At 30.9% G+C, this 19,419-nt stretch overlaps 1 pseudogene; it reads right to left on the reverse strand.

The window, feature by feature from the left end:
• Positions 1-1,744: 1,744 nt before the first annotated feature.
• Positions 1,745-2,850, reverse strand: LOC149876941 (uncharacterized; annotated as a pseudogene).
• Positions 2,851-19,419: the final 16,569 nt, after the last annotated feature.

The raw sequence follows: 19,419 nt of genomic DNA on the forward strand, positions 1-19,419 counted from the left end.
ATTTAAAAGTGTGTATGGACCTTAAAATATTTACCCAACGAAATTTGTTTCTCCGTATATAATAACGCAGTTTTATCAATTTTTTTTAAACCTGCTCAACTTACCCCGACTAGACTAGGTGACGCAAAAGTTAGGTTATAAAAAGAGCTATAATGCTTACGGAAAAATGGCTAAGTATAATCGAAAGTCAAATAAATGGGTAAAATATCAACACTTAAGTGATGCCAGATAAATGTTTTTTTAAGAATCTAAGAGAAAAATAGCAAAAAAATATTTTTTTACTTTTTTGGTCCAAAATCGAAAAAGTGCCCGTGTATCTCACTTGACCGCGGTCCAACAACTATTTGATGCGCATTGTATTACCATTATATATACCTATCTTTCATCCATTAGATGTTTTGTCATTTGATGCGTAGTTTTTGAGATATTTTAGTTGCTCAACTTGCCCCTATGCTCAACTAGCCCCGTCCTACCCTACTCTTGTGAAACGTGATTCCTTCTTGAAAATTTTATTTTTGTAAAAGAATTTGCATTATTATTAAAGAAAAAATTAATAGAAAAGATGAATTTCATTGAATAATAAAAATTTTTGCATAAAATTTCTGAATGAAATTGTAAGGCCATGAAATTATTTTACAAGATCTAATTAATTAGTTAGCAAGATCCTAGGCAATAGGGCTATTGCGTTTGTTTGTTGGTTTTTGAAGAGCTATGACATGTTGATAAATGAAGAAACAGAAAAATTATTTTGAAACATTCCTTTTTGAATGACAAACATTACGGGGGGTTGACTTGAAGTTTTAAAAAAGTCTTTAGTTTTAAATATATATACTTTACTATTAAACAATTTTAATTGTTTTAAAATTTATTTTAGTAATCAATATAATAATTTTTTAACTTATTCCAAAAAAGCTTTAAAAGTTATTTTAGACAACAAATTAAGAACCCTAGTTAATGCATATTGGCGTGATAATTTAAACTTGGAGATTTAAACTAAAGCGAACAAGAAATAATAATAATAAAAATGTTAACTAACGCTTTTGGATTGTTTTGAAATGTTAACTAACGCTTTATGCTCCCCATATTGTTCTCTTCCATCGATGCACAACAATCCATCTTAAAACCTTTGATACTAGGGTATGAATGGGTACTTTGATACTAGGGTATGAATGGATACTAGGGTATGAATAAAAGAACATGAATACTCATGTTCTTTTATTCGAAGTCTTCAATATCATAAAATAAAAACCAGGTTGTGATTACTTTGAAAAGATAACTTTTAGACAAAAAAAATTCATTAACCAAGATGGCGAATATTAGGGATTTGTCGTATGATTTTATACTTTCAACTTCAATAATATTAGAAAACTATTTTTAACTTTTTTATATTTATAATTTATATTTATTAATTATAACTTTTACTTAATAGTTAGAGTGATGATACAACTAGAATTTAAAATATAGTAACAACTTTTTTTTAAATAATTAAATTATCATAATAAATCTAATTTAAAAAACTCTACAATAAACTCTAATATAAAATTGAGTAAACTCTAGTCTAGTTCCATCTTTACTACTATAACTCTAGTTCTAACTACTACTTGTAACTCTACTTGTTGTATTTCTACTAATAACTCTAATCTAAAACCAAATCAATCGAAGACACTTAAAATTAGTTGTTTAAAATGAGTTTTTGTTAAGAAAATATTTTTATGTATTTAACAAAAAGAATTCAAGTCATTATGCTCACAAAACAAAAATTAATAAATCAAATATCTAACTTTTATTAAGGTTTTTAAAAAAATTATTATTGCAGTGACAGAAATTATCACATTGAAATGATAATGAGCATACTTTTTTACCATATGATAAAGAAATGTAAGGAAATATCTCCGTTTTTTTTCTCTCAATACACTGCAGGAAATGAGACCTCATACTAATTTTATCCCAGATAATTAAACTTGAAGTAAAACCATTGCATAAAGCAGTAGCATTTGCAATAGCATAAAGCCCACAATCATTTCCATTGTCTTACTTTTGACGTCTTCTGACCTCCACATTCAAAGAAGAAATACATTCATTTATTAACAACAATCGTGCAACTGTGTACCAGTAATGGAACAGTGCCTTTATTAAATCTAGTAAACACTGAATCATAATACTGAACAGAATTAGAACCATTTTCAGATGTTAAATTACTTATTAGAACCCAATGCTTATTTCTAACATTAAGTATCTGAACAAACTTTCCAGAAATAGTTTAACCACCAAAGTTTTTTTGAATTAAAAATCCAAGAACTTTGAAATCAACCTACTTCAGGCAACTGATGTGAAAGAAAGCTTTGTGCAATATCAATTAAAGTATCATTAAGCCAACAAGATAGATGTTTTAAAACATCTATGCACAGCTTGACTGACTGCGCTGATAATGTTGAATAAAAATTATTATCTACAGAAATTGCAGGACAAACTAATCTTTTGGGTTTAGATACACTTGCGTCAGTTAGAGAGGTTGGATGCTTTCTCTTGCTGGATTTTTTTAAAATTATTTTTAAATCATCTTATTCAATTAATTGTTTAGTCATTTTAAGACAATAATCATGCTCTTTTAAAATCAATTGGGTGGACAATGCTTGATTTTCTGATAAATAAGGCTTTATACATAATACAATTTGCCATCTAAAGTATGTAAAAATTTAGATTTAATTCAATGATAATAATTATTTATTCAACAAAGTATAATGTAATGTTTACATACCACATAGTTTGAATTTTTTGCATACCTTAAAAAAAATTTAAGCTCTGATTTGTAATATTTCATCCTTACATCAGAGAGATATTGTTTAACATCTTCAACAGAATAGTTATGTTAGAACAGGCATTTTTCAAATTAAGAACATTGAGCACTTTCTATTTTCTATGTTCTGTTCTGAACATTGAGTACTAATTTGGTAAAATACACTAACAGAATTTACATCCAATTTAAAAAATCTATTGCAAATAATAAGTATTCAAGATTTGAATAATAAATAATGTGGTTTGTTATAGGGGAACATAGGGTAAGATGACGAATGGGGCAAGATGAAATTATATTTTTATCTTCAAAACTCAACTAAATATGAAATCTGACTGTAGCTAAGAGGGAAGTAGATTACATCTACTAGATTTAATTATGCTTTTTTTTATAAATATTATTTTCGGAATCAAAGATAATTATTTAAAAGGTTTTTCATATATTAAGGAAAAAAAAATTTTATTCACTTGTATTTGATTTATTTTTATTACATCACCAGCCAAAGGTAAGCAAGAATTTCTCATTCAGTTTGTTCAATTTGGAAGCCATACAAGTAGTATTAAGTTATGATAGCTTATTTATGTAGAGTTCTGAGTAGAGAAGAGACTTACGATTTCGATTAACCGAAATAGCGTCAGTTCAATCGCGAACGAGGAAAATAATGATCTTCCGAAAATCGACTAAATTAGTGGTATTTTCGTAATAAGCGTAATTATTTGATTCGAAACTAACATTCAAACGGAATTAATTGAAAATTCAATCGTAATAATTTGTATCTTTACGTCAGTTACGAAACTTCCGTTAATAATTTGCGTTAAAATTCGTAAATTACGATATGGGTGTTTTTATAAATGGTGTTTTTTATATAATTTTATTTGTTCACAAAGTAGTGCTCAACATACAAAATCAGATCTCATTTTAAAGAAAGAGTTTTTAAAGTCTAATTTTTACTGGTATTTTTATTAGTATTGTTAAGTTTACTGAATTTATTGAGATATTGATAATGAAATTTATCTCTTGTTATTTGTGATCGGAAGAAATTTACGTCAAAATTATTTTGTTGTAATTTTGTATTTGAAGGGACATCCCGATCCTATATTTATGCGTGGTTGTGGTGTTTGGGGTGTTTTATGTGCCAAATTACCATAAGAGTGCCATATATAGCACATTTATCGCGACTATTGAAAAACTAATTTATCTATTTTTAAAGGCTTTAACTTGTATAAATAGAGCAAAAACTTTATTACTTGTTGTATAAATTGATTGTATAGATTCATTGTATATTCAATGAGTATACATCATCAGCAAATATATGTCATCAGCATGTCAAGATCACCCATATGGTAATGGTTTGTAAGGTGAACGAGAGTGATCAGGTCAAGGCCAAGTGCAAGGCATGTGGGTCTGAGGGTATGCAAATCACCCTTGGAATGGCAAAGGGTACCACTTCAAGCATCAGATATCATTTTCAGCATAAGCACCCGGAAGAATGGAAGCAATTCCAGATAGAAGAAAGAGCAGAAAAAGCAAAGACACTCCTACAAAATTCCGACAACAATGCTGAAGTCAAAGATACTGACCGTGGTGAGAAGAGGAAGCATGCTGGAGCTTCAAACAAGTGGCTTCCTCGTTCAGATGATCAGCTTACAAGAGATATGGCAATCATGGAATGGTTGGCAAGTGATAACCTGCCTTTTAACCTTGTTAACACACCTGCTTTTTCCAAGATGATGGGCATCATGTGCAAGAAGTGCAACGTGAAACACTCTTCTACCTTTGCAAAGTACTTTAAAAGTAGTTTAATAGTAGTGTTAAAAATCGTCATTGACATAAGATTTAAACCTATTTAACTCAATTACTAACAATAAGTAATTATAATTTCTATCGCTGATGGAAAAATAACGGTCAGGATTAGTCACTCTTGACACTGATGATCAATGTTTTTAGCTTTAAGTCAATCAAAACGATTTTTTTAATTCTATTTTAGGTACAAACTACCATTGGTGTACCAAACCATGAAAGTTCGCCTTGGTGAAATCCTGGATGAAGAACTGCCCAACTGCAAGCAGGTGGCCCTAACGTTGGATCATTGGACCTCTCGCTCTATCAAGCGACAACCTTGCACTACATCAATGATAAGTTCAAGTTAAGAAGGTGGGTTCTGGGTGTCAGTCCCTTTTCGATACGCCACACTGGCAAAAATATTGCAGAATACCTCGATAAACTAATCGAGTGCAACGAAGCCCTAAACTCAGTCCAGCGTTGAGTTGCTGTAGTTGACCAGGCATACAACATGAAAACTGCACTCTCCCTTTCCCTAAAAGTGGAATCACTAAACGAAGGTTCAATCCAATGTGCAGATCACAAATTGAACACGATTCTCAGCAACTCCATTGAAAAGGCTGATGTCTTGAAGTCTGCTATTGATTCCGGGACAAAAGTGACAACCAGGATACATCACTCTCCTCTAGCACAGCTGCAGCTTCTTGCAGAGTGTGAAGCTAACCATTTTGAGTTAGTTAAGGCTTAGAAAATGATTTAAATTAGTTACGAAACAAATTAAAATAGTTTAATTATTTTAACAAAAAAATAACGATACGAAATTGATTGAAATAAATACTTTTCTTTAAGGCAAATACATGGTTATCCCTGCCCCGGTTGCTACCCGTTGAAACAGTCATCAGATGATGATTTCTGGACTCACACAGCTGCGGGAACCGCTGGAACAGTTGAAACAAAACACTCCTGAATGGGAAAATGTTAGAGGAGAATTAGAGCCCATCGAGCCAGTCTATTTGCTGCTATAGCTGGAGTAGTCTTTGTTGGACCAAACAGAGCCAATAGTGGTTTATGATTAGTGACGATGGTAAAACGACGACCATAAAAAAATTGATGAAACTTTTTTAAACCAAAAATTATTGCTAATGCTTCTTTGTGAATTGACTGTGGCGACGTTGACAATCAGTCAAAATCTTTGATGCATTTGAATTGGACGTTCAGAGCCATCTGCCAATCGATAAAACAATATGGCACCAATACCAACTTCTGAAGCGTCTGTTGCCATTCCTAACGGTTTCGAAGGATCGAAGTGAGTCAGAACTGAATCAGATGATAACAACTGTTTCAGAGTTTCAAAAGCTGACTGTTGTTCGGATGTCCACTGCCATGGCACATCTTCCTTAATTAGGCGATTGAGCGGGTCTAATTTCATAGACAAATTTGGAGGAAGAAATTTGCCGTAAAACTGTACTTGATCAAGAAAAGATCGCAGTGTGTTAACGTCCTTAGGAACTGGTATAGCCAAAAGAGCATCACCTTTGTTACCTTTAGCAATACCTTCTGAAGATAACGTATGGCCAAGATATTCGATGGAAGAACTAGCGAAAAAACATTTTTCTAGACGACAGCGTAGTCCGTTTTTACTTAGTTATTTTAGAAGACCAAGCAAGTTGGAAATGTGATCGGCTGCGTTGTTCCCACAGACGAGAATATCATCGAGGTAGACAACCACACCAGGTAGATCACTTGTTAGTTTATCCATTGTCTCTTGAAATTACCCCGGTGCTGAAGTGATAACAAATGGAAGACGTAGCTGAAGAAGAACACCAGTATGTGTACTGAGAGCCAGTCGTTTCTGAGAAATTGGACCCAATCGAATTCGATTGTAAGCGTCAGCCAGGTCAATTTTTGTGTATCCATAACCGCCACGCAGTTTACGCAACAGGTCTTCTGGCAAAGGCATTGGGTAGTGATGAGGTTCTAGCTGAAAATTAATGGAGACTGAGTAGTCGCCACAAATTCGAATCTTTCGTTTTGTTTGTCCCGGAAGCGCAGTCTTTTGAATAGGAATCACAGGTGTACCTTCGTCGTTGAATTGAGCACGTTTAAAACACCATGCTTGATACCAGCTTCGTAAGCGTCAACCAGATCTTCTTGAATAGCGAAAGGTACAGGTCTTGGACGGCAGGAGATAGGCTTTTAGTCAGGCTTGAATTTTATTTCAAGTTCAAAGTCTTTCAAACAACCCAATTCTGGTTTAAACAGGCCTGGAAACTCAGAACATAGAACTCTGCACCTTTGTTGGAGATCTGTGTCAGGTTTGAGATGCTCAAAGACCTTAGCAACAGTACTCTTGGATGATTTCTTAATCTTTTCATCAACTGAAAGGTCAAGTAGCCGAATGCCCGATCGGCCGATAAGATTTAGTCCAGGAACAGAAGTTACGTGGAACCATATCTTACAACAGATTGTTGGAGCTTTAACTGATAATTCAACTTTCCCTAGTATCGGAAGTTGATGCTTGCTTGCTGACTCAAATTGTAAATTTGATGATTGAAGATGTGGTTTACCCAAACTTTGCCATAAAGTACGGGCGATGAAATTGGTAGGAGCTCCAGTATCGAGTTCGAATCTTATCGAATGCCCATTGATTTGGAGATTTTGTGTAATTTCATCATCAACATTGATTTGGTTGACTTGGCGAAGTGCTTTAGTCTGTCCATAAATGAATATAGGCTTAACTGTCTTTCGAGATTCGGCCTTTTTCTTGAAACAAACTGCTTCAATGTGACCATTTTTACAACAAAAATTACATTCGGCGTCCTTGAAACGGCAATTTTTGCGTTCATGGGTCAATTTGCCACAACTTCTACAAGCAGTTGACTCAGTCTGAGACTTGTTTTGTCGAGGAGCTGAGGATTTGGATTCCGATTTATGTTGCCGCAACTTATTGATTGGGAGAAACATCGGAGACTTGTGACCAACGGCAGTTTCCTTGGCTACCCAGGCGGCCTCCTTGGTTTCGGTTGCTATTTCTACGGCCTTGGCGAAAGTTAGATCTTCGTTTTTGCACTTGAAAAGAGCTTTGAGCACTGCTTCATTTTTAATAGAGCAGATAAAATGTGTTCAAATAGCTTCATCCAGTGGATTTGTGATGTCAGCAAAGTCGCATGTTGCAGCCAATTGTCGAATTCGAGCAACCAGTTGTGGAATAGATTCACCTTGATTTCGACCAATACTTGACCAAAATTTGAATCTTTCACGAACAAGGAATTTGGTTGGATTGTATTGTTCTTTCATGAATTGAGCAATTTGATCATACAAAAGATGATTGACTGTCAAAGGAGTCTCTTGTTGGCTTGCAAGATTGTATAACTGTTTGTAGATGACTGGGGTTTGACAACTGAGAAAATAAGCAACTTTTTTATTTCTTGTTATACCCCGAGCTTTAGCGAATGTTTCGAATCTTTCCTGATAGTCGATCCATAATTCATCTGTTGAATCAAAAGCAGTAAAATCTTGAGTGACCTTTGATTCATTGGCTTCAAGCAGTTTGACAATGGCGTCTTGTTGCTCTTTGATTTGTCGCTGTTGTTCAGCTAGTTGTCGTTGACTAGCTTCTTGCAGCTTCTGCATTTCGCAGTTTTTAGAAAATAGAGAGATCTTTGTCGCCTAAAATCTGTTATATTTCTTGACAGATCCAAAGAAAAGTTCGATTTTAGTAAAGCTTTTATTTTCGATTAAAGAATACCAATACAATACAAATAATATCACAAACTTAACATTTATAGTAAAATAGAAAGTTCCTAGAAAGTTACAGAACATTCTGGAACGTTATTATATATCTAGAGGGTTCTATAAAAAAATTCTCGAATGTTCTGTTGTATCAAGAAAGTTCTAGAATGGACCATAACAAGAAAATTTTCCATAATTGTGGGAACTCTAAAAAACCATTTTATACAGTACTACTGGTATAATCCACATTGAATAAGTTTTTGCTCATGAAGCTCAATTCAACTCAATTCAATGCATGTTACATTTTTTACTCTTTACAAATTTAAGTGAACAAAAAAATGTTTCAAAAGAGGATATGAAAACAGCCATCTTTCGTTTGGAAAGAAAAAATTATCAGGAGCTCAAAACCTCAAAAGAAAACAAGAAAAAGTTGTTTCCCTGTCAAAGTATAAGGGAAGTTTGGAGAAGTATTTAAAAACTTGCTCAGAAGTTGTGTCAGTACCATCTATTTATTCCAAAAGTATTCTAAACTAGGGGTGGGGAGTTAAGGTTAGTTTTAGTCTAATTAAAATTAGTCGACTAACTTTTTAGTCTAACTAACTTTAGTCGACTAATTTTTAGCGTAACTAAATTTAGTCGACTAACTTTTTAGCGTAACTAAAATTAATCGACTAAATTTTTAGTCTAACTAAATTTAGTCGACTAACTTTTAAGCGTAACTAAAATTAGTCGACTAACTTTTTAGTCTAACTAAGTTTAGGTGACTAACTTTTTAATTTGCAAAAAATATATTGTTACTTTTACCCAAAAAATACTTTTTTAAAATCTTGTTATGTGTAAGTTGTGAAGTGGTTTGAGCGACATTTTTTTAATAACAAATTGCTGTAAGTTACAATTTGCATCTCCAGTGTATCTTTTCAAGGTCGATTTTCAGAGATTTTCAAGTTTTTGGAGAAAGGTTTGCGACATATACACCTGGAATTTTGTAATAAAAACTATCTAATTAGTCCCCCGTTATTATTAAGTACTTGTTTTAAATTTCAATGAAAAGCGGTTCAGATATGGATTTTTCAATTTCTAATTAAAGTGAATTACAAATTATAAAACAAGTATGAAATCAATTTATAAAAGAAAAATGGTATCATGTTTTTGAAAGGTGTGTTATGTGCAGAAGCGTTTTCGGATTTCCTTTATATATAATACCTGCAATGATTTTTTGAAGTAATAATACTTAATTTATTTTGTTCTCATAAAAACGTACTCATAAAAACGCAGATATTTACAATGACAACAATAAGATTGAATCAGTTCGGCAATTAATGTTTTTTATTATTTCTATATTGTGTAATTGAACATATATCTTGTTCTCTCAATTCTGTTTTTCTTTTAAAAATTATTATTAAAATGCTAATAACTAATTATGTTTTCGGTATAAAATAATAGCACTAAACCTTGTTTTAGTCGACTAAATTTAGTTAGACTAAAAAGTTAGTCGACTAAAGTTAGTTAGACTAAAAAGTTAGTCGACTAATTTTAGTTACGGTTTTTTTAGTTAAGTTATTTGCAATTTTTAGTTTTGGTCACAACAAAACATTTAGGTAAGAAAATCAAACATTTAACAACTCATCATCATATTAAATTTGACTAGAATATCATTAAAAATTTGAGCAATTATTTAAAAATTTGATTACAGTGTGAGCCATCAACTAGCCAAAATGATCTCAAATGTTATCATTTTGAAGCAAGCAACCAAATGGACGCCGTCATTAAGTCTACAACATGCGCAGTTGAACCAGAAATCTCCGATAGACACTTGGATGTTGGAAGCTGGCCTAAAATATTGTCTGTTGAGCTAGATATTGACCCCGAATTTGAAAAAAAGCGTGGTCGTACCAAAAAAAAAACGTTTGTTTATGAAAGTCAACAGGAATCAATGGCTGAAGAAGACAATTTTAACATTAACTTCTTCAACAGCATTTTAGATCACGCTATTGGATCTTTGCAGGATAGGTTTGAAATGCTTATGCAGCATAATACTCAGTTCAACTTTCTTTACAGTTTAAATGCCAAGGACATTACTGAAGATGAATTCCTAAAAAGATGCATGGATTTAGAAAAATGATTATCTTGCAATGAGTTGAAAGATGTTTCTGGAACTGACTTGTTTCTGGAACTGACTTGTTTCTGGAACTGACTTGTTTCTGGAACTGACTTGTTTCTGGAACTGACTTGTTTCTGGAACTGACTTGTTTCTGGAAGTGATAAAATATTTGGATTTTGCAACTTTTTCTTGTACTTTCAAAACTTATCTTGTTTAAGTGAAACATTAAATTCATTTTCAAGTAAAAACTAAAAACAAAAAAATAAACATAACAACAAGACAATTGACATAACATATTTTCATGTAAAACTTTCAAACTAGAAAATGGTTTTTTTTTTTGCTTGAAACAGCCACAAAATATTTAAAAATATAAAATTTCATAGGCCAGTTTAAATCTCTTAAACACAGGTCAACAAGCAATCCTAAAAGATTGGCAATATAAGATTGTTTGCTCGTTATTGATATTTTTATTCATTAATCGTTATATAAGTTTTTTTACCAACGGTAGAAGAGACCCATTTCCCAAAGTTATTACCTCTTTATTAGCATTTCAACATTTGTTGTTTGATCACAACCTGATATTGTCAAGTAAAAATGTAAATTTTATCACATGGTTTTACCCGACAATTAAAAAAACCCATAAATACGCTTATCAACTTTATACATGGTGGGCCAAAGAAGACCTACTAATGTTAAACCGAAATAACTTTTTAATTTTTTAGAATATTTATTTTACTCTTTTTTTAGGTAATAATTGAATTCTTAGAGATTTATTATGGAACCATACAGTACAAAACAGCGCGTTAAAATTATCGAGTTTTTCTATTCTTGTCGACGATCAATTGTTTTGACGCAGCGTAAATATCGGCAACATTTTAATTCCAGAACAGATCCCACAGCCTTCATGGTTAGGAGTTTGGTTGGTCGTTTTGAGGAACTGGGTTCCTTTTTTTAGGTTATAATTGGATTTTCAAGGCCCCAAAATCTACAGTTTTGTTTGTTGACATAACCATTTAAATGGAAAATGCGCTTCATCCGACATCAAAACATTATTTAAAAAAACAATTTCTGTGGCTAATTGTGTAAAACCAATAGCGTATTGTAATCGTTGTTGGTGATCTTGCGGTAGTAGTGTTTGCACAATTTGAATTTTGTATGGGTACATCTTAAGATCCAACTTTAAAATTCTACACAATGTCGTTCTGAAAATGCCCAATTGGCTGGAAAGTCGGCGAGTTGAGACAGATGGATCATTTGCAACACTCTGCTGCACAGTTTTCCACGTTTCTTCAATGCAAATATTTCGATGGGCACCTCGTCCAGGACGGTCGGCCTTTGAACCCAGTTCCTCAAAACGACCAACCAAATTGGTCTTTTTGGCCCACCCTGTATTTCAAAGTGTCGATTTTAATCATTTTTAAATTAATTCATCTTTAAGAGATATTTGATTATCTTTAAAGATATTCTCCCTTTTCAGAAAAGACAAATGCCGTCATAACCCATAACGTCGTAAAAAGTTAGTATTTTAATTTTTAACAACATTTGTCTGGTAACGTTCATTTTAGTGAGTTGTTTGCCAAAATAAGTTATGCCAAAAAGAAATGTTTAGTGGTGCAACCGAACACTAATAAAACTCAGACATGCCTTAAAATCACCCGAGTACTAATTTTCCTTAACCCGTCATTTTTTTTATCCAAAATAATTTCATGCAATTTTAAGCATAGCTTCATGCTTTAAACTCTTCCAAAGACTGTCAGAGCAGTACTGGTAGTGGATCGAGACCTGCTACTTTAACTGCCAAAATCCGTCTTGATATATAACTATATATTGAAAATACAGCGAAAGATGACAACTTTGTTAGTATTTACAGTTTCGTATCGGCGTACTGGCAATCACCAGTCAAATTACATAACGAAAAAAAGTTTACAAAAGAAATATTAAGAAAATGAAAAAACAGTTAAAAATGCTGTTAAAAAGGAATTGTTCTTATAAATGGCTTCTTATAAATGGCTTATATCCATCTACATGGCCTCTATAGATGGATATAAGCATAGACTGAATCTTCTTGTGGTTGGTTGGTATGGTTGGCATTTTCTGATGATACTTCATTTAACTAATGGTTTTCCGTTTTTTTCTTTCATGCGCCGCATTTCCTTAGATTGTTCGGTGTCGTTATTGTACCTTGCCAACTTTTGTGATGACATTTTTGCAAAATGGTGGGTAGAGCAATTATATTACGCTTGCGATTATATTTCTTGCTGATTATATTTCTTGCAATTATATTTCTTGCTGATAAAACTTTAAGTACCAAAAGTACAAAGTTGTGATCCTTCGCTGTATTTTCAATATAATTGCTCTTCCCAGATTGCTATTGAGCACTCTTGAATGAAGAAGTCTTTAACTAATCACCTAATATATATATATATATATATATATATATATATATATATATATATATATATATATATATATATATATATATATATATATATATATATATATATATATATATATATATATATATTTAGGTGATTAGTTAAAGACTATAGTTATTTATTAAGATGGGTTTTGGGAAAAAAGACAGCAGGTTTCAATACACAATCAGTAGTGCTCTGACAGTCATTTGAAGAGGTTGTCTCGCAGGCGGTGCAGTGGGTTGGTGTTCCTCAACTATCGTGTTATTCATCTTTTTGGTAGCTAAATACTAGTATTACGCTTTCCAATGCACATTTTATTGCCTTGCGTATGATTTAGTTTTACTTTGTTTTATTTTAAGATTCTCTAATGGTTTTAAGCTCGTCAAAAAATTGAGGATGCCTTAACAATTTTTGAGGTCCTGCATTACGCTTAGGGATGGTACTTTTACTTACTTTTTTTTTACTTACTCAAGTAAGTAAGCCTTTATGAAAAAGTAAATTGCGTATATAATTGTAAACGTTCAAAAAAAACTTAAATTTACTTTTAAAAGTAATTTACTTTTCTAAAACAATTTTTATTTTGTAAAGAAAGGTTAATTTACTTTTAAATGTAAGTTATATATAAGTAGATTATATAAAAAAAGTAATTTACATTTACATTTAAAACTGAGTTACATGGAAAAGTAATTTACTTTTACATTTAAAAGTTGATTACTTTTTTAAAACTGCATTACATAATATAATTTTACCTCGAAATGTAACTTACTTTTACACTTAAAAAGAATTTATTTTTAAAAAAATTATATTACAGTAATTGTAAAAAAAAAAAAGCATTTTAAAATACATTATAAAAAAGTTACATGCAATCTACGTAAATAAAATTTACTTATGTAATTAGTTTTCCTAAGTAGACATGTGTTATTTTATAACTAAAATGAAATGGCTATTCAAAGTAAATTACATAAAATTACTTTTGATTACTTAAGTTTACATTTTAAATAACTTTTAGTTACAATTATAAGTAATCTATACTTAAAAAGTAAGTAAATTTACTTTTGGTCAACATTTTCTCTGAAAGGATATTGTATGAGAGAGTGAAATGCAGTGAAACAAAACTTGCAGTAAAGCATATCTAATTTAATTTGGGGCAACAATTGGTCTGAACAGATTAAGGCTTTTTTTTCCCTGTGCACTTTTAAAATATCAAAAATCGACTTCGATCCATGATTATATTGGCAATTAAAACCATTCCTAGCACCGGAACAATTTCGCATTTGCTTTGAAACCATTCTTAGACCCTGGTTAAAAAAAAAGTTCAATTCCTGGTCAACATGGAAATATTTTACCAGTCTTAGGCTGGAACAGTTATCTTTTTGAAATTTTTCAATGACGGAACGTATGGAATTCAGACGGTATCAAGAAAAATATCCTTTTGAAAAAAACTTCAAAGGAAAAATGCATAGATTTTATATATTTAGATGCGCTTTACTGTCATTTTATCATTGTATCAGCTTTTTTCCTGATACCGCTTTTAATGTGTAAATTTTTAAATTTATTTGTTGCTTTTTTATTTTTGTTTTATCGACTGACTTTTTTGGAATTAGTGCAGCGGAGTGTACATATACATCGACTGATTGTTAGGGAGAACATGCAGGAATTCGTACACACAACTGACGATTAGGACTTGGGGGAGGCAATCTTTTAATTTAAACAAAAGTTTTTTGTTTTTTTTTTTGTTTTTTTTTTTGGGTGGGGAGGGGGAGGGGGGATTTTTTCCAGGGAAATTTTTTGTCAGGGAGATATTTTGGTGGGGTTCTCGGGTTTCTTTCTTATAACAATTTAGAAATAGCCTAAACATAGTAGTAAGGAGAAGACTCATTTACCCTGGGAGAAGAAGAGATTGTTTGAAAGGCGAATTTTGAAGTAGTTTTTTTTAAGGTTTTATGTATAAATGTTTTAATTAATTAAAAATTAAGGAGGGACACTAAATATAAAAAGGGCATATAAAAACAGATAATAATAAGGCCAGCATTTTAGATTTTTCGCAACATAAATAAGTTTTTCGGAAAGATAACTATTATCATATCGACAAAATGATAATAGTTATCTCTCCACAAAATCTCCCTTTACAAATTTTCTTGTTCATTTATACCGGATAGTTTTCCAAAAATATCCCTCAAATATCATCATCAAAAACCGCTTCAACATTTTTATCATTTTCACAGGTAAAAAAATATTGATATTGTTAAATCTGTAACGCCGTTGAACGTTCGTGCTCTTTCCGTAACGGAAGTACAATTATAAAGTTGAAGACTTTTTATGTTAAGGTATATATATATATATATATATATATATATATATATATATATATATATATATATATATATATATATATATATATATATATATATATATATATATATATATATATATATATATATATATATATATATATAAAATGCTGGCCTTATTATTATCTGTTTTTATATGCCCTTTTTATATTTAGTGTCCCTCCTTAATTTTTAAATAATAAAAACATTTATACATAAAAGCTTAAAAAAAACTACTTCAAAATTCGCCTTTCAGACAATCTCTTCTTCTCCCAGGGTAAATGAGTCTTCTCCTTACTACTATGTTTAGGCTATTTCTAAATTGGTATATATATATATATACATATATATACATATATATATATATATATATATATATATATATATATATATATATATATATATATATATATATATATATATATATAAATATGTATGTATGTATGTACGTACGTACGTATGTATGTATGTATGTATGTATGTATGTATGTATGTATGTATGTATGTATGTATGTATGTATGTATGTATGTATGTATGTATGTATGTATGTATGTATGTATGTATGTATGTATGTATGTATGTATGTATGTATGTATGTATGTATGTATGTATGTATGTATGTATGTATGTATGTATGTATGTATGTATGTATGTATGTATGTATGTATGTATGTATGTATGTATGTATGTATGTATGTATGTATGTATGTATGTATGTATGTATGTATGTATGTATGTATGTATGTATGTATGTATGTATAACGTTTTGTTGCCACGTAGAAAAAAATAATTTTTTGAAAATCAATTTAGTGAACGAAAAATATCTGCTTCGACAACTTTTTACTTATTTGGTTTCGGCCAAAATTTCTGTTCAAACCACCACCGAAATGAGCCGGAACTTTTGTGAGGAGATTTTTTTAAGTTTAGATACCTTGTTCTTAATTCAGTGTGATCATGATGATTTCCTAATCGTTTGTGAGTAAATCAATTTTTAATTACGACATGTAGCAACTTTACGTTACAACATTACGATACACGTAGCAACATTACGATATGTAGCAACTTTAATTGAAATTGCGTTACATAAATGATTCAAGTTACTTTTCTTAAATCATTCCTTAGGCGAAACTTCAAATATTAAAATTTTTTCACATGTTCTACTTTTTCTTTAAATTTCTTACAAACTGATCGTTTAATTACCTTATGTTCCATAAATCCAACTATTCTGTGTGGGACTTCAAAACCATAAAAATGATTGAGGAAACTAATTAAATTAAATTACTATCAGGTTCTTTATTTACGATTTGAATCTGAAACTTCTCGTAAACAAGGCAAGCACCATATTAATTTTGTTTAAATTTTACGACAACAATGACTGGAAAAAAAGACAAAAAAAGAAAACTAAAAGACCTTTATTTGGAACGCAAGACTTTATCAACATACATCGCCAGAAATGTTTGTCTTTATCTGAAACAAACTCGCCAACTGTTGAAGCAATTTGTTTTTAAATTTAAATATATTTAAACTTATGTAAATAATTTTTTAAAGTACTTTTATAAAAAGATTTGCATATTGACAAACATTATTACTCCTTTTCATTTTAATAAGTGAAAGATTCAAATGCTGGATTCGAACCTCAAGATTCACCTGAACAGTTTGTGAACTACAAAAATGGGTTAACTAAACTTGCAACATTGTGTGGTGTCAATCTAAGCGTAGAAAAAACGCAATCAAAGCGAAATATCAAAGAAGAGTTATCTTTTTTCAATTACGCTGTAAAAGAAAAAAATTGGATATTTGATGAATTTTGGTAAAAATATGAAGATATTCCAATGTTAGTCTCCAAAGCAAAAGTGGTTTGTTCTTCGCCTGCTAGTTCAGTGAGTCCTCATTCAGTGTTACTAACTTTATTCATCGAAAAGAAAGATGTAACATGAGCTCAAGAAACTTAATGCTACTTAATGCTACTTAAAGAGAAGATATGATTAAACTTACTTTAAAATTTGATATTTAATGTAACTTAGAACGGAAGTAATTCGCTTATATAGTTTGTATTTTATATTTTTCATATTTTTTATATTTCACTTATGTAGTTTGCATTTTATATTTTTGTATTATGATGATGTGGAAGAAATTTTATACATTTTATTATGAAATAGGTCTTTTAAAAATGCCAATGTGGAGGTTCGGCGATTTAACAAACCAAAAAAATTGTGCGATTTAACACATTATAGCGTTTGTTTTAACTATTAGTTTCTTTTTTTTTTTTTAATATATTGTTTATGTAGTTCCTAAACATTTTAGCATTTGCAAACAGGGCCGTGGTTAGGCTCCCCCACACCCAAGCAATTTATGGGGCTGTTTTTTAATATAAGGAGCTTTTTTTTTTTAAGTTGTACATAATAAGGGATATTTTTTGAAGATTTATTTGGCCATAATACTACGGGTTTATAAAATACGCTTCAAATGGGACTCAATAATATGATTAATTGCTGCCTTTTTCTTGCTTCAGCGATTGATTTTGTTTACATAATTGTACATTGTTTATATTCTTAAACAAAAAGCAATCAAATCTTATTTAGTTTTTAATTTGATTTAAAAGTGTCAAAATTTTTGTTGTACTTTGTTTTAAAACACTGACTAGTTCTTGACTTGTTTTTGTTTCAGACTTTTCATACAGTTAAAATAAATTGGTCTGCATTTTACAATCATTTTCTAAATTTCGAATTATTATTCAGCGTGGTTCTTGTTAATAGCGTTAAAGTGGTTGTTGTTATTCAGCGTGGTTGATAACAACAACCACGATGACCAAAATGAAAATTATTTGGGTAGATAAACCTTTACTAGAAAGTCTATCGGCCTCCGATGCCCCTGACGGAAATCGTTTTAAATCAAATAATTTATATTTGATTTACATTTTTTGCAAAACTTTTTGAAAGGTCCATGTCGCACCCTAAACATATTTGATAATGCGTTAAACGAATTATGAAATATGTTTAGGGACGTTAGAGTTGATTAACGGCTTTAATTGAATTTTTTCCAATAACTAAAGTTTTCACAAAAACGGAATATTTTATTTCCTAAATAGAATTTATTTTTTGCGACAGAATTGCTTTCTGTCATTATGAGATTTTCACTCTCCGCATAAAAATATACCTATTGGAAAAATGTATTTTGCACTAACTATCTTTAAATTGCTTAATAATGTAAAAACAAAGGTTGAGCTTTCTTCCATTTTTTCTGGTGACAGGAAGCGAAATTTTGCGCCCACCCCCACCCATCCCCTTTCCTTTGGCGGCCGACGCCAGTTAAGTGGAAACCACTGAAGGCAACCTTTTCATCTTTTGCATACAAAATAACTTCTGACGGCAACTGCTAGTGGTTTTCACCTTTTGGTTGGCGGACGGCAATTCTTTGCACCTCCAAAAAGAGTTCGTGTTTCGGCATAATCTTACTTTGCCGCCGGAAGGGATTATTAACGCTGATGCGTTATATCACCATAAAAAATAATGTTAGATCAAAAAGCGCAATATAAAGAAAGTTTTCGAAAAAGTGCGCTCCGTCGGAAAAGTGACGTAGTCAAGGATTGGCATGGATAGGAAGCAACCCACCATGTTTATTAAACTTGCCCCCAATTTACAAAACCCCTCCACAAAAACGGTTCGCATACATGCAGAATAATTCCTAACATTATAACCCAGAAGTACCCAGAAGCAGGCAATTCTCCTTAATACGCTGTTTTTCTTACCAATCAGTATGTTAAAACAACATAAAATGACTTTGTTACTTGATAAAAGTAAATAAAATAACTTACTTTTTACTTACTTACTAAGTAAAGTATAGTATTTCAATGATAAAAATTTACATTTACTTGTAATGGTAACTAGTTTTTTTTTCAAATAGTTTTTATGTAAGTTGCCTATATTAATTTTTGTTACTTTTACGCATAAAAGTAATTTCATATTACGATGCAGTATTCACTTTTTAAAGTAAATATGACTTTTTTAAAATGTTATATTTACGTCAGATCACTTTCAAAAATAATTTACTTTTACATGTAAAAAGTAAATTACATTTCGATACAAACTGTTTGTATAAGTATAAATCTAAATTACTTTTTAAATTAAATTACTTTCACACGGCTTACTTTTAAAAGTAATTTACAAAAAGTAAATAACTCTTTTATGTAAACTACTTTTACTTGCAGTAAAAAAATAACGCATTTTTAAAATTAACTTTATGTAAATAATTTTATATGTAAT

Source organism: Hydra viridissima, unplaced genomic scaffold (genome assembly GCF_058129835.1).
Source record: "Hydra viridissima isolate aposymbiotic clone 2 unplaced genomic scaffold, HvirCarnegie_v1 scaffold_17, whole genome shotgun sequence".
NCBI classification, from domain to species: Eukaryota; Metazoa; Cnidaria; class Hydrozoa; order Anthoathecata; family Hydridae; genus Hydra; species Hydra viridissima.